The sequence below is a fragment of the Lathyrus oleraceus genome, chromosome 7 (genome assembly GCF_024323335.1).
Source record: "Lathyrus oleraceus cultivar Zhongwan6 chromosome 7, CAAS_Psat_ZW6_1.0, whole genome shotgun sequence".
NCBI lineage: Eukaryota > Viridiplantae > Streptophyta > Magnoliopsida > Fabales > Fabaceae > Lathyrus > Lathyrus oleraceus.
The window spans coordinates 209,607,160-209,619,625 of NC_066585.1; positions in this window are offsets into that span (position 1 = coordinate 209,607,160).

The window sequence follows — 12,466 nt, forward strand, 5'->3', positions numbered from 1 at the left end:
AGTGAGAGACATAAGTCTCGTGGACCACCGTAGGAATCCTTTGTTCTCCTTGAAGGCAAGCGTCTGAGGCAAGTGCAAAATAAACCACTTGTACAACAGAGGCAGACAACATACAATGGAACCACCACCCTTTGCATTCTTCATATGCAAAGAGAAATAAGTGTTACCAACAGAGTCGGAATAGGATTAAGAGAAGAGAAAATCCTAATAGCATTCACATCCACGAAGTTGTCGATGTTGGGAAATAACACTAGCCCATAGATGAGGAGTACAAATATGGCTTCAAAAGCTTCCTTACTCATGGCCTTCCCAAACAAGATAGCTTTGGCAATCAGAAAATCATACGGGAGACCTTGAATTCCACCCTTGGTAGTCATATTGGCAACAATGTCAGATACCTCCACGTGAAGCATGTCAGCAATCTCTTGAGAAGACAGAATCTTCTCCAAACCACTGAACGACAATCCGTCAAGAATAGGTATACCCACATGATAAGCGTACTCCTCCAACATAGGCAAAAGCTAGAAATCCGGAAAAGTGAAGCACCGATACAGAGGATCGTAGAACTGCACCAACACACTCATCAGGCCCTCATCCACCTTGGTAGAGAGAATAGCTAGAAGCTTCCCATGACGAGCTTTGAACTCCAAGGGCTCTAATACATAAGATGCAAGACGCCTTAACTCTCTCAAGTCGGGTTGTCTGAAACTGTACTTCTTCGTATTCCTTCTTTGCTTATCCATGTCTGAAAATTTGCAAATAGACTTTTTAAGTTCCTTGCAACAATCTTATTGTCGATGACATGAATGCGGATGAATGCATGGATGCAACAAACACACTCAAGGATCAAGCGAGTCACACCACACAAAGGTCACGGGATGGCTCAAGTCATCGTCAATATCAATCATCCATCTTGGTGGATTATGGTTTACACCTTATCAACACCCAAGTTCCATTGATTTTGAGGATATACGAGAATGGATCGACCGCGAATCACGGGTTTGTTATGAGTCACGAGCATGGAGTCTCGGTTAAGAACCACCCAACGGGAGTGTACTATGGTTAAACCTGACAATCATGTTCTAAAAGGTTCCCATAGTCATCATCCCATCTTTCGGATATTATCGGATAAAACGACTACCCGTCCTCTAAAAACATTCTCGAGAGGGACTCTTATGAGTGTAGTATCGCGTAACAATCGCATCAAGTCTTAAACTTGAACGACCTTTGCACTACGTCCTAAAATAGGCCAAGATGGGCTAGGTATCTAAGGTCCTTGGTTTCTAGGGTTCATATTGGAAAAAGTAATGCCTAACCACGACTAGTCGTGTGACATTAGTGATCCCAATAAAACCTCCACCAAGTGAATGGACTTGCAAGTTAACTTGTTAAGGACTAACTCCACACAAGTCAACAAGACTATGCTATTCTCCTATCATAAGTGCACTCGAGTTCGGGTATAGAACTCATCTCACAAGAAACCACCAAGCATACAAGCAATTAATATGTCAAGCAATTCATACATTTCAAACAATACATTCATCCCTAATTTGCACAAAAATATGCCACAAATAAATATAAACATACAACACATACAAGCAAAAAGCAGGCTAAACCCACGGGAGGCTATTCCCCAGTAGAGTCGCCACTTTTCTGTAGCGGGGTTTTCGTTACTTTTAGGCTTATTGACTAACAAAAAGTCAATATACAATTCGAGTCGCCACCGCACTTTTATTTATCCAAAGGAAAGGCTAAAAAGCGAACAAAAGCCAAGTAAGAAGTTTTTCAAATCAAAAACTAATAAAAATGTCAGAGATCTAGGTAAGGGGGTTGGTTATGAAATGAGAAGGTTTTACACACCCAAAACATCCTCAGTACTCTAAGGGAACCCTTTTTGCAAATATGTGTTGTAGGTTGGTATTTGTGAAAAGATTTGTGCAAAAGATTGAGGGATGAGAAGAGAATAAATTATATTTACAAATTTTGTTGTTTGAATGAATGAACCCATTGCCTACGTACCATCACAAAGGAGGATCAAAACCTCGTAGTTCGTGGTAAAAATTTCAAAGATTGGTGAATTGATTTTAATCAAAAGCCTTAAGGTCTTTTGTTATCAAAGGGAGAAAACTCAACCTAAACAAACAATCCAACATGTGAGGAAGGCTTCAACATGCTAGTGAGGGGTTAACCCTATAATAAGCATGGAAGGCTTATAATCCAACACTAAGGATGAGGTGAGATTTACATCAACCACTATGATAACTCAAACCTATGACTAATGTTTTTGAAAATATTTTAACAAGTGTCCATTGGAACCACAAAACAACTTGAAATGGGTTATATTTACAAGTTAGATTTATTTGCAAAATGAGGTCAAAGTTGGATTAAAGTTTATTTACAATGAGTATTTATGAAAATGGTTTTGAAAAAAAGTCAAAGGCCTAAGGCCTAGGTTTCTAATTTGAAATAAAGTCAAAGTTTTGAAAGTGATTTTTGGCTTGGTTAGAGTGGGGAGAAGAGAGAAAGGCTATTCCTAAAGCATACAAAGATAAAAGGGGAAAGACAACCCTTGGAGTTCCTTTTCTTGGAGTCATAGAGATGACTCAAGATGCTCCTTTCCTTTGGATTTAGCACACAAAACAAGCAATCAATAATTTGAATTCAAGCTCCTAGGATCTCTATTTGGCTTGGCTCTTAACTTGGCTACTCATGACAATGGTTCTCTTTTTTTCAATCTTAAGATGGAATCCCTATCACACAAAAGCACACATCAAAAAGCTCACAACATAACAAAGGGAATGGACAAAGAATAAGTTTGAGGAGAATTTCTTTGAGGTCAACTTTGAATTTTAGCATTCTAAAGGCATGAGGCCTAGTTGCTCTTCAACATATTTTGCATTCTAAAGGCATGATGCCTAGTTGCTCTTGAACTCCTTTAAGCATGGGTGAATCCTAATTCTAAGTCCTTTCTCCTTTTGTATTTTGGTTCACATCAAAACAAACACAAAACAACACAAAATAGCAATATATTTATATACAATAATGGGCTCAAATGAGAAAAAGAAAAATGACATAAACATAAAATATGTGCTCAAGTGAGCAAAAATGAAAATCAAGATGAATAATAAGCAAGAAATAAATGACAAGAATTTAAAAGATCAAATTAAAGTTAGTAGTTAGTAGAGTTATGTTAGCTTGTCATAAGACAATGTAGCGCTATGTTAAGCAATCGTAAGTGGACTAATATAGTAGCCACACCTATCTGAGGCCGGTCAATAAGAATATAGGCAAAGAACACAAGTTAGAGTTCATGACTAGTAAGCCAAGCTTCATAAACTTGCCATGCCAAACAAAAAGGGAAGGGCCTTGTATTGACTTTTGGTTATTTGCTTGACCAAGAAGTAACCTATCTTTGACACAAAATAACTCACTTGATCATGGATCGAGTTAAGTTTGGTTTGGATCAAAGAAGATTAAACTTCTATTTGTCAAGACCAACCTCAAGACTTTAACTCATTGGCCATTGAGGGAAATAAAGGGATGAAGATGATAGGGAGGGGTAAGAAGTCAACAACCAATCCTAATTGATCAAGGGATAACTCATCCTTGATCAAATTCATTCATCTTTCTAGGTGATGATCCTTAAGGATTCACAAACCACAAGATCCAATGAATTTGATCAAAGTTGAATCAATTCAACCTTGATCAACACCAAACAGAAAAGAAATGAATATAACAAGTCAAGAAGTCCACAATCTTTTTTTGGTATTTTTTGAATTAAAAGAAAATACAAATAAAAAACTAAACAAACAAAGTTGAACCTCAAATTCAATTCAAAACAACTTCAATGAGTCCAACTAAATTCTCATAGGTTCAACATAGTCAAACAAACTTTAACTAATTTTCTCACAAATTTTTAAAGTCAGAAAGTAATTAAAATTAATTAAAAACAACCAAAAAATAGCATAATATGAATTAAAATCTCAATAAAACTCAAAACAAACAAGAAATTGTTGAGACTATTTTTCATTGACTTATCATGATCCATAGATGCTACGAAAATATTTTTGTATTTTTTAAAAGTCAGAAAACATTTTAAAATGAATTAAAATCATTAAAAACCAAATAATTCATGAAAAATATCAAATGAAGTCACAAAAATAATTAAAAATCATAATATGAAACTAGATTTTTCAAGAAAAATTTGGAGTTGGTCTCATATTTTTTTGACCTCAAATGAATTTTTAATGAATTATTGAAAATGAAATGAATTAAAAGAAAATAAAGAGAAAAATGATATAAACGAGAAAAGCTGAGCCACCAGATCCAATTCATTAATTGACGTGGCACTGGTACACGACTTGGATCTGAGGATACACGGTGGACTCAAGTCAACAACGAAACATAGTGAATTAAAACAGGTAATTAAAATGGACGCATGAGATTAGATTGTGAGAGGGAGATCCAAAGGCTGGGATCAGAACACGTGGTGGTGGTGGTGGAAACCACCATCTTCTCCGATCAACCAAATAAACTCCGGCCAGAATTGCAGGAAAATGGATTTTATCAAAAATGAAAAACAATGATATGAAAATGAAGCTCGTGTGATGTAGATCATCATTGTACCATTAGATTTCTCTCATTCTTCCTATATTGAGAGAAAGATGAAGGAGAAAATCATGGTGTCCACACGGATTGTTCATGAAATGGCAAATTAAATGCATTAAAAGCTTGCCTCAAGTATGAGGACTTCAGAGAACCACAAAAACACAAGAAAACTACATTGAAATATGAGTTTTAGATCCAAATAGTTTGAGTTTATACCTTCAAATTAGTGAGTTTTTGGCCACGAATTATTCAAGCTTTTTGCTCCTCTTTAATCTCTGAATGTATGGAAGATGATTGGCTAAGGAATCTAGCTTTGAAACTCAGTTAATGTTGCTGAATTTCAAGCTCGAAAATCTGGAAAAAAAATGGTGAATGATTCCTTTGGTGAGGGTGTGGTTTCAGTGCAGCAGCATATGGGATGTCCAAAAGGTTATCAAATGAAGGTGAAGAAGCCTCTATTTATAGATGAATGCATCTAATCATCACACTTTATCATGTGCATGGGATTTGAAAGTTTCCCATTCTTCACAAATTTAAGTTTCTGATGCAAAGTGGAGGTAACAGCTCCTGCCTCATGGATCCATGGCCTTCCCAACAAGAAACTGTAGGCCGGGTGGATATCCATTACTTGAAAAGTAATTTGAAAATCACTCGAACCTATCTTAACTGGAAGGTCCACTTCACCAATAACTGTTTTGCGCGAACCGTCAAAAGCTTTGACGATTACACCACTATACTTCATAGGCGCTCCTTGATATGATAACTTTGACAAAGTTGACTTCGACAACATATTTAGCGACGACCCGGTGTCAACAAGCACATTTGACAAAGCATCTTCTTTGCAATTCATAGAAATGTGCAAAGCCAGATTATGATTTCTACCCTCCTCAGGGAGTTCTTCATCACAGAAGCTAAGATTATTGCAAGAAGTGATGTTAGTCACGATATGATCGAATTGATCCACTGTAACATCATGTTCTACAAAAGCTTGTTCCAAAACTCTCTGCAGTGCTTCTCTGTGCGCTTCAGAATTCATGAGCAGAGACAACACTGAGATTTTTGAGGGGGTTTGGAGCAGCTGCTCCACCACATTAAACTCACTCCTTTTGATTAACCGAAGCACCTCATCATCTTCGTTAGCCTTCAAGTCGCTGGATTTACCAAACTTATCCTTTGAAGCACCAACTGGATCTACAACAGGCACTTCCACCTTCTTTCCAACAACTTATTCTTCCTTATCCTTTGGGAACACCGGCCCAAACAATCGACCACTGCGGGTCACCTTGGTAACATCAGCAATGCTCACCACAGAGCTAGTCGTAGGCAACGGTACCTCTTGACCACCTTCTATCATTGTAGCATTATATTGATATGACACAACTTTATCAGATGAATACGGGTCTGGGCACGCTAACCGTATAACCAACGACGATACTGATCTATTGCTGACATTGTTACTGTTGCTGCTGTCGTACTGAATTACCAAAATCTCTGGTTGTTTGAAAATGGGCACTATGACATTTATATCGTCATGTACATGACGGGATTGAGTAATTTGAATCATGCCTTCATCCATCAGTCGTTGGATGTCCCTTTTCACTACTTCACAACCCCTTGGGTTAATACTACAGATAACACAACCGTCATGGTCATGCTCACAATCACTCACTAAACAAATGTCCTTATGCATCTACACCAAGGATCTCCGAATAAAATGCACATCAAAAACCTTAAACTCGACAGGACAACCATCCACCATATTCACAGAAGAGTTCCCCTGGGCGGGTAGCGGATTTGCTTTCACATTCGGCGCACGGTCCTCGAAGGACACCATTCCACTCTTCATCAGCTTTTGAACCTCATACTTGAGTGGATAGCAATTTTCTATATCATGTCTGGGTGCCCCTTGATGAAAGGCACAACGGAGTTCAGGTTTATACCACCACAGAAGTGGTTCTGGAATTTGCGACGGGTTTCTCGGTTGAATTAGGTTCTTGAGAATCAAAGATGGGTATAATTCTGCATAAGACATAGGAATCGGGTTGAAAGAGACCTTCTTCCTCTCGAAGTTTTGTTGATGGTGATTATTGGTATTGTGGTTGTTGTAGGTGTTTGTTCGTTGTTGCGGTTGTTGTTGTTGACGTTGTGGTTGTTGAACTGGTGTTGATTGTTGATTAGAAAACACAGGGATAACTAAAGATACTTGATGATGATGTTGACGGGATGTTAGATTCCTTCTGATCTGAGGCCTCCTCTGCCTCCCATTGCTTATTGAATTTGCTTCATTGTCCTTCTTCTTCCCAAAATTACTGTCATACCTCTTACTCGACGATGCTTCATCTTTCGACAAACGTCCCTCTCGGACTCCTTCTTCAAGCCCCATCCCCATGTTTACCATTTTGGTAAAGTCACTGGGGGCACTAGCAATCGTACGTTCATAATAAAATGAACTCAGAGTTTTTAGAAAGATCTTTGTCGTCTCTTTTTCCTCCAAATGAGGAGTGATCTGGGCAGCCAATTCCCTCAATCTCTGCGCATATTCCTTAAACGTCTCCTTATCTTTATGAGACATAGACCTCAGCTGGTCTCTATCAGGCGCCATATCCATATTGTACTTATATTGCTTGACAAAATCCTCCCCTAAGTCATTGAAAGTACGAACGTTTGCACTGTCTAATCCCATATACCACCGGAGCGCAGCACTGGTCAAACTGTCCTGGAAATAGTGAATCAACAGTTGATCATTGTTAGTATGAGTAGACATCTTGCGTGCAAACATCACTAGATGACTGAGTGGACAAGTGTTCCCTCTGTACTTTTCAAAGTCAGGCACTTTAAATTTCACCAGAATCTTGACGTTGGGCACTAAACACAACTCAGCAGCACTCTTTCCAAACAAGTCCTTACCCCTTAGCGTCTTGAATTCCTTGCGCAGCTCAAGAAACTGATCCTTCATTTCATCCATTTTATCATAGACATCCGGACCCTCAGACGGCTCAGAGTGATAAATGGTATCCTCTACACGAGGTAAGGTGTGCACAATGGGAGGTGGCACAGACATGACCGGGCTAGATGTCGGCATGGAAGCAAAAGTAGGCGCAAAGCCTTCAGGCATAAAGTTGGACGGCATTCCCCACGGGAATCCGGAAGGAATAGTGGGTGCAAAATGAGCGGTAACAGCAGGCATGGTAGAGGTAGCCACCTCTGAAATAACTGTCCTCTAAGGAGGAGGAGGAGTTGCAGGTGTTGGAGAAGCTTGGCTCTGAGCGGCAAGAACTGACTCCATCGTGGCAGTCAGGCGGGCGATCTCGTCCTTCAGCTCTATGTTCTCTTGCTCTAGATGCTCCATAATTCTGAGATGATTGGCGCAGGTGTTGTACCAATGTGTCAGCTTGGCTAAAGCACAAAAGAAACACCAATGAGACATCTGGCGAAAGAGAAACCTGCTTATGCAAATGATGCATGAAATGCAATGCTTGTTTATTTTATTTTTATTTTCAAGGAACTTACTATACATTTTGCAAATATATATATATATATATATATATATATATATATATATATATATATATATATATATATATATATATATATATATATATATATATATATATATATATATATTATATATATATATATATAATATATATATATATATATATATATATATATATATATATATATATATATATATATATTATATATATATATATATATATATATATATATATATATATATATATATATATATATATATATATATCAACAATTGCAATAATTATATGACCAAAAATATCTTTTCATTTATAATTGGAAGGTTTACACTGAGTACAATTTCAGGAACCAAATGAAAAATACAAGAAAAATGGAGACTAGTCATCCTAAGGATCCCTAACAACAATGTCAGAAGACCTAGCTGAAGGCACGTACTTCCTTCGAATGCAAGGGATCTCAATCTCAAAAGAAACCTTCAGCTGAGTCTTCTCGAGGACAAGCTGATCAACAATCTGAAGGTTGAGAAAAACAAGAAAGTGGGTTTGAATTGTTTTGGAAATAAAAAAAACTTTTTCAGAAATCAGACACACACAGAATAAAAGGAAATGACACATAATTTTGTACTGGTTCGCTTGAAATTCAAAGCTACTCCAGTCCACCCGGCCAAGGTGATTTTGCCTTCAAAAAGGACTTAATCCACTAATCTTGAAAGATTACACAACCAAACGTCTAAGAGAATAATCTCTTAGCCCTCTCAAGTACTCAGACTGCGCAGAGTCACTTGAGGAAGTAGTTCAAGTAAGAGTATAAATTGTAATGTAAAGTGCTTCTAACAAAAAGCAAATATTACATAATTATAAGAATAATAACTTTTCACGTAAGAGCAGCAGCTCGTGAATGAGAGAGGATAAATGAGATTTCTTGTGTGTCTCAGGTGTGTTATCTTGTGAAGTATTCCATCCTTTATATAGTCGTTGTGAAGGACCGTTGGAGTGATGACAGAATCTTGGTCATTGAAGAATGATTAATGTCATTACTCTTCTTGTTTCTTTCTAAAATAGATATTCGTGCCTCATTATTCCCTTCTTGAAATACTTTCTTTCCATATTAAGATTCTTTTCGGTTACGCGTTCTGGACTGGTGAGTCTATGTCAGAGTCTTGATATATCAGAGTTTATCTTCAAAGGATGATTATGTATAACCCCATCAGAGATTCTCAATGCTCTAGACTTCTTTAGTATCAGAGTCTGAATTTAGTAGTCTTTTATTGGAGCGTCTGACTTCTTAATGTTGCGCTGGTATCTGCGTTGATCAGAATCAGAACCTTCTGGACGCATCCTTTCTGAGTGGAATCTGATCATCGAATATTTTATATCTGATGTAATTTTGTATCTGATGTATGGTCAGAGTCCTGCATAAATGGTCAGAGTCCTGCACACTAAGAGAAAATCTCGTTAGAGTATCATTTTTGTTTCATCCTTTGTTATCATCAAAATCTTAGAGATATATTGTAGAGCCAACTTTATTCTTACAATCTCCCTCTTTTTGATGATGACAAAACAGTTCAGAGTAAAGATGAAACATTTAAAGAAAATCTTAGATCATATAGTACAATGGGCTCCCCCTGAGTTAGATCTTTGGATAGCTCAGAAGTTCTTACCGTACCTTCCTTGGTTTGGTGCTTTTAGCTACTTTCCTGCATATCTTTAGTCATTGATTTAGTAATAGTTTATTGAAAATGTTTGCAGTGCCTGAGAGGAATTAGTTATGTTTTCATCAGAGTTGTTTTAGTTCTCCCCCTTTTTATCAGAATCAAAAAGACATAACAGCAAAAAAGGTTGATATTGATAGAGAAGCATTTACAAATAAGCACATATGTTAGAAAGCAGAAAGCAAGGAGAAAACAATAAAACATAGAAAGCAACAAGCAAATAGCCTAGGTGCCTAAGGGTTTGGAGGCAGAGACATCCTTTGGAGCAGTTGGGACAACATGTTCTGAATGTTAACATTGACAGAGTCCTATTGATCCAGTCTGGCTCAAACTATCTGTTGTTCTTTTTGCAGTTCCTCTAGAGTCTTCAAGACCAGAGGGACGAACCAAAAGTTGGAGTGCTCCCCCTGAGTCAGTTCATCAGCGTTGGCTTTGGCAGCAGCTTCTTCAGCGTCGGCTTTAGCTTTTTCCTCAGCATCAACAATAGCCTTTTCTTCAGCTTCTCTGATTCTCTTAAGTTCTTCTTGACGCGCTTTCTCTTTAGCTTCCTTCCTTGCTCGTTCCTCACCTTCTCTGGCTAGGCGCTCTTGGAGTCTGATCCCAGCATCTCTGATGAAGTCGTTGCGGACTTATTCAAAGAGGCCTTTCAGCTTAAAGGCTTCAGAGGTCATCCAACTTATCACTTTGTTCCAGTGGATCCTTACAGTAGAGGGATCATCACTTGCTAGATGAATGTGGGTCTCACGATCAAGGACGTGGGGTTCCCTGTACATTGGAGTTGAAACGACGCCGGTGGTTGCAATAGTTTGTTGGCTAGAACTGGGTGCTTGTTCTGTTGAGTTCATCTGTTGAGAGAAGTTGTAAACTGATTATTTCTGATAATCCATGAAGAACAGTTGAAGGTGATGATGAATGTTTGAAGAACTTGATGAAGACTGCAGAGATCCTTTGAAGGAGATGAAGAGCTGAGAGAGAGGGTTTTGTGAGGTCGTGAGTGTGAAAGTGTAGTTTGTGAAATGAATACATACACATTTAGGGTGCATGTAAAAAGACAATAGAAAGTGAGTTTAACATTTAGGATATTGAATGCAACACGTTTAACCAAGTAAGCACGTTTTGAGGAGAATGATTACAGCCTATGATGGAGGTCTAATCCCCAAATCAACACACTGCTCGAGGAGATATCAAGAGTCTGTCTCTTGATTTCTGCTAGACAGATGTCTAGAAGTTCCAAGGTCAGACGCAAGATGTACCACGTGTTACTTTGTCTGATCTTCAAGAATACCAAAGGGTTGGATCCTGAAGATTTCTAACTCAGATGACTTCTAACTGGTAGTAGCATCAGAGTCAGATACAGAATCCAAGTGTTTACTTCAGAGTCTTATTTTGCTATTTCATAGGCACATTTCATTCTGAATAATTTTGAATGTTTAGATTTTTTAAGATAAAAGAGAATCTATCTTCAGCCAGGGGTTTGGTAAAAATATCAGCCCATTGATGGTCTGTATCAATAAATTTTAATGCTATTACCCCTTTCTGAACATAGTCTCTAATGAAATGATGTTTTATTTCTATGTGCTTAGCTCTGGAATGCAAAATAGGATTCTTACTTAAACAGATTGCAGCAGTATTGTCATAGAAGATAGGAATGTTACTCTCAAAGATCTAAAGATCTTCTATTTGATTCTTCATCTAGAGCATCTGAGTAGTGCATAGTGATGATGAAATATATTCTGCTTCTGCAGTGGACAAAGCTATGGTTGATTGCCTTTTGCTGGCCTAGGATATCAGATTCTTTCCCAAGAACTGACAGTTCCCAGATGTACTTTTACGTTCCATTCTGTCCCCTGCAAAATCTGCATCATAGTAACCAGAAAGTCTATACTCTGATGTTTTCTCATACATCAGGCCCATGTTAGGGGTTCCTTTCAGATACTTGAGTATTCTTTTAACAGTTGTTAAATGAGATTCTCTAGGATCTGATTGGAATCTGGCACGAAGACATACACTAAACAGAATATCAGGACGTGTAGCAGTCAAATAGAGAAGAGAGCCTATCATACCACGATAGAGCTTTTGACAAACCTTCTGGCTAACTTCTTCTTTTTCCAGAATGCAAGTTGGATGCATAGGTGTCTTAGCAGGTTTGCATTCCGCCATTTCAAATTTCTTCAGAATGTCTTTTATGTATTTACTTTGATGAACGTAGGTAGCTTCTGAAGCTTGATTGATTTGAATTCCTGGAAAGAACTTTAGTTCTTGCATTAAGCTCATTTCAAATTCTGCCTGCATTAGCTCAGAGAATTCTTGACATACAGAAAGGTTAGCTGAACCAAAAATAATGTCATCAACATATATCTGGCATATCATGAGGTCATTACTAATGTTTTTACAGAAGAGTGTAGAGTCAACTTTTCCTCTAATAAAGTCATGTTCCAGAAGACAATTGCTTAGTCATTCATACCAAGCTCTAGGAGCTTGTTTTAAATCGTATAATGATTTTTTAAGTTTAAAAACATGTTCTGGACATTTGGAGTTTTCAAAACCTGGAGGTTGATTGACATACACTTCTTATGATATTGTAGCGGTGTATTCGTCACTTTATGATTTATTGATTAAACCAAAAGCAAAGTATACAAAGAATCGAGTCGC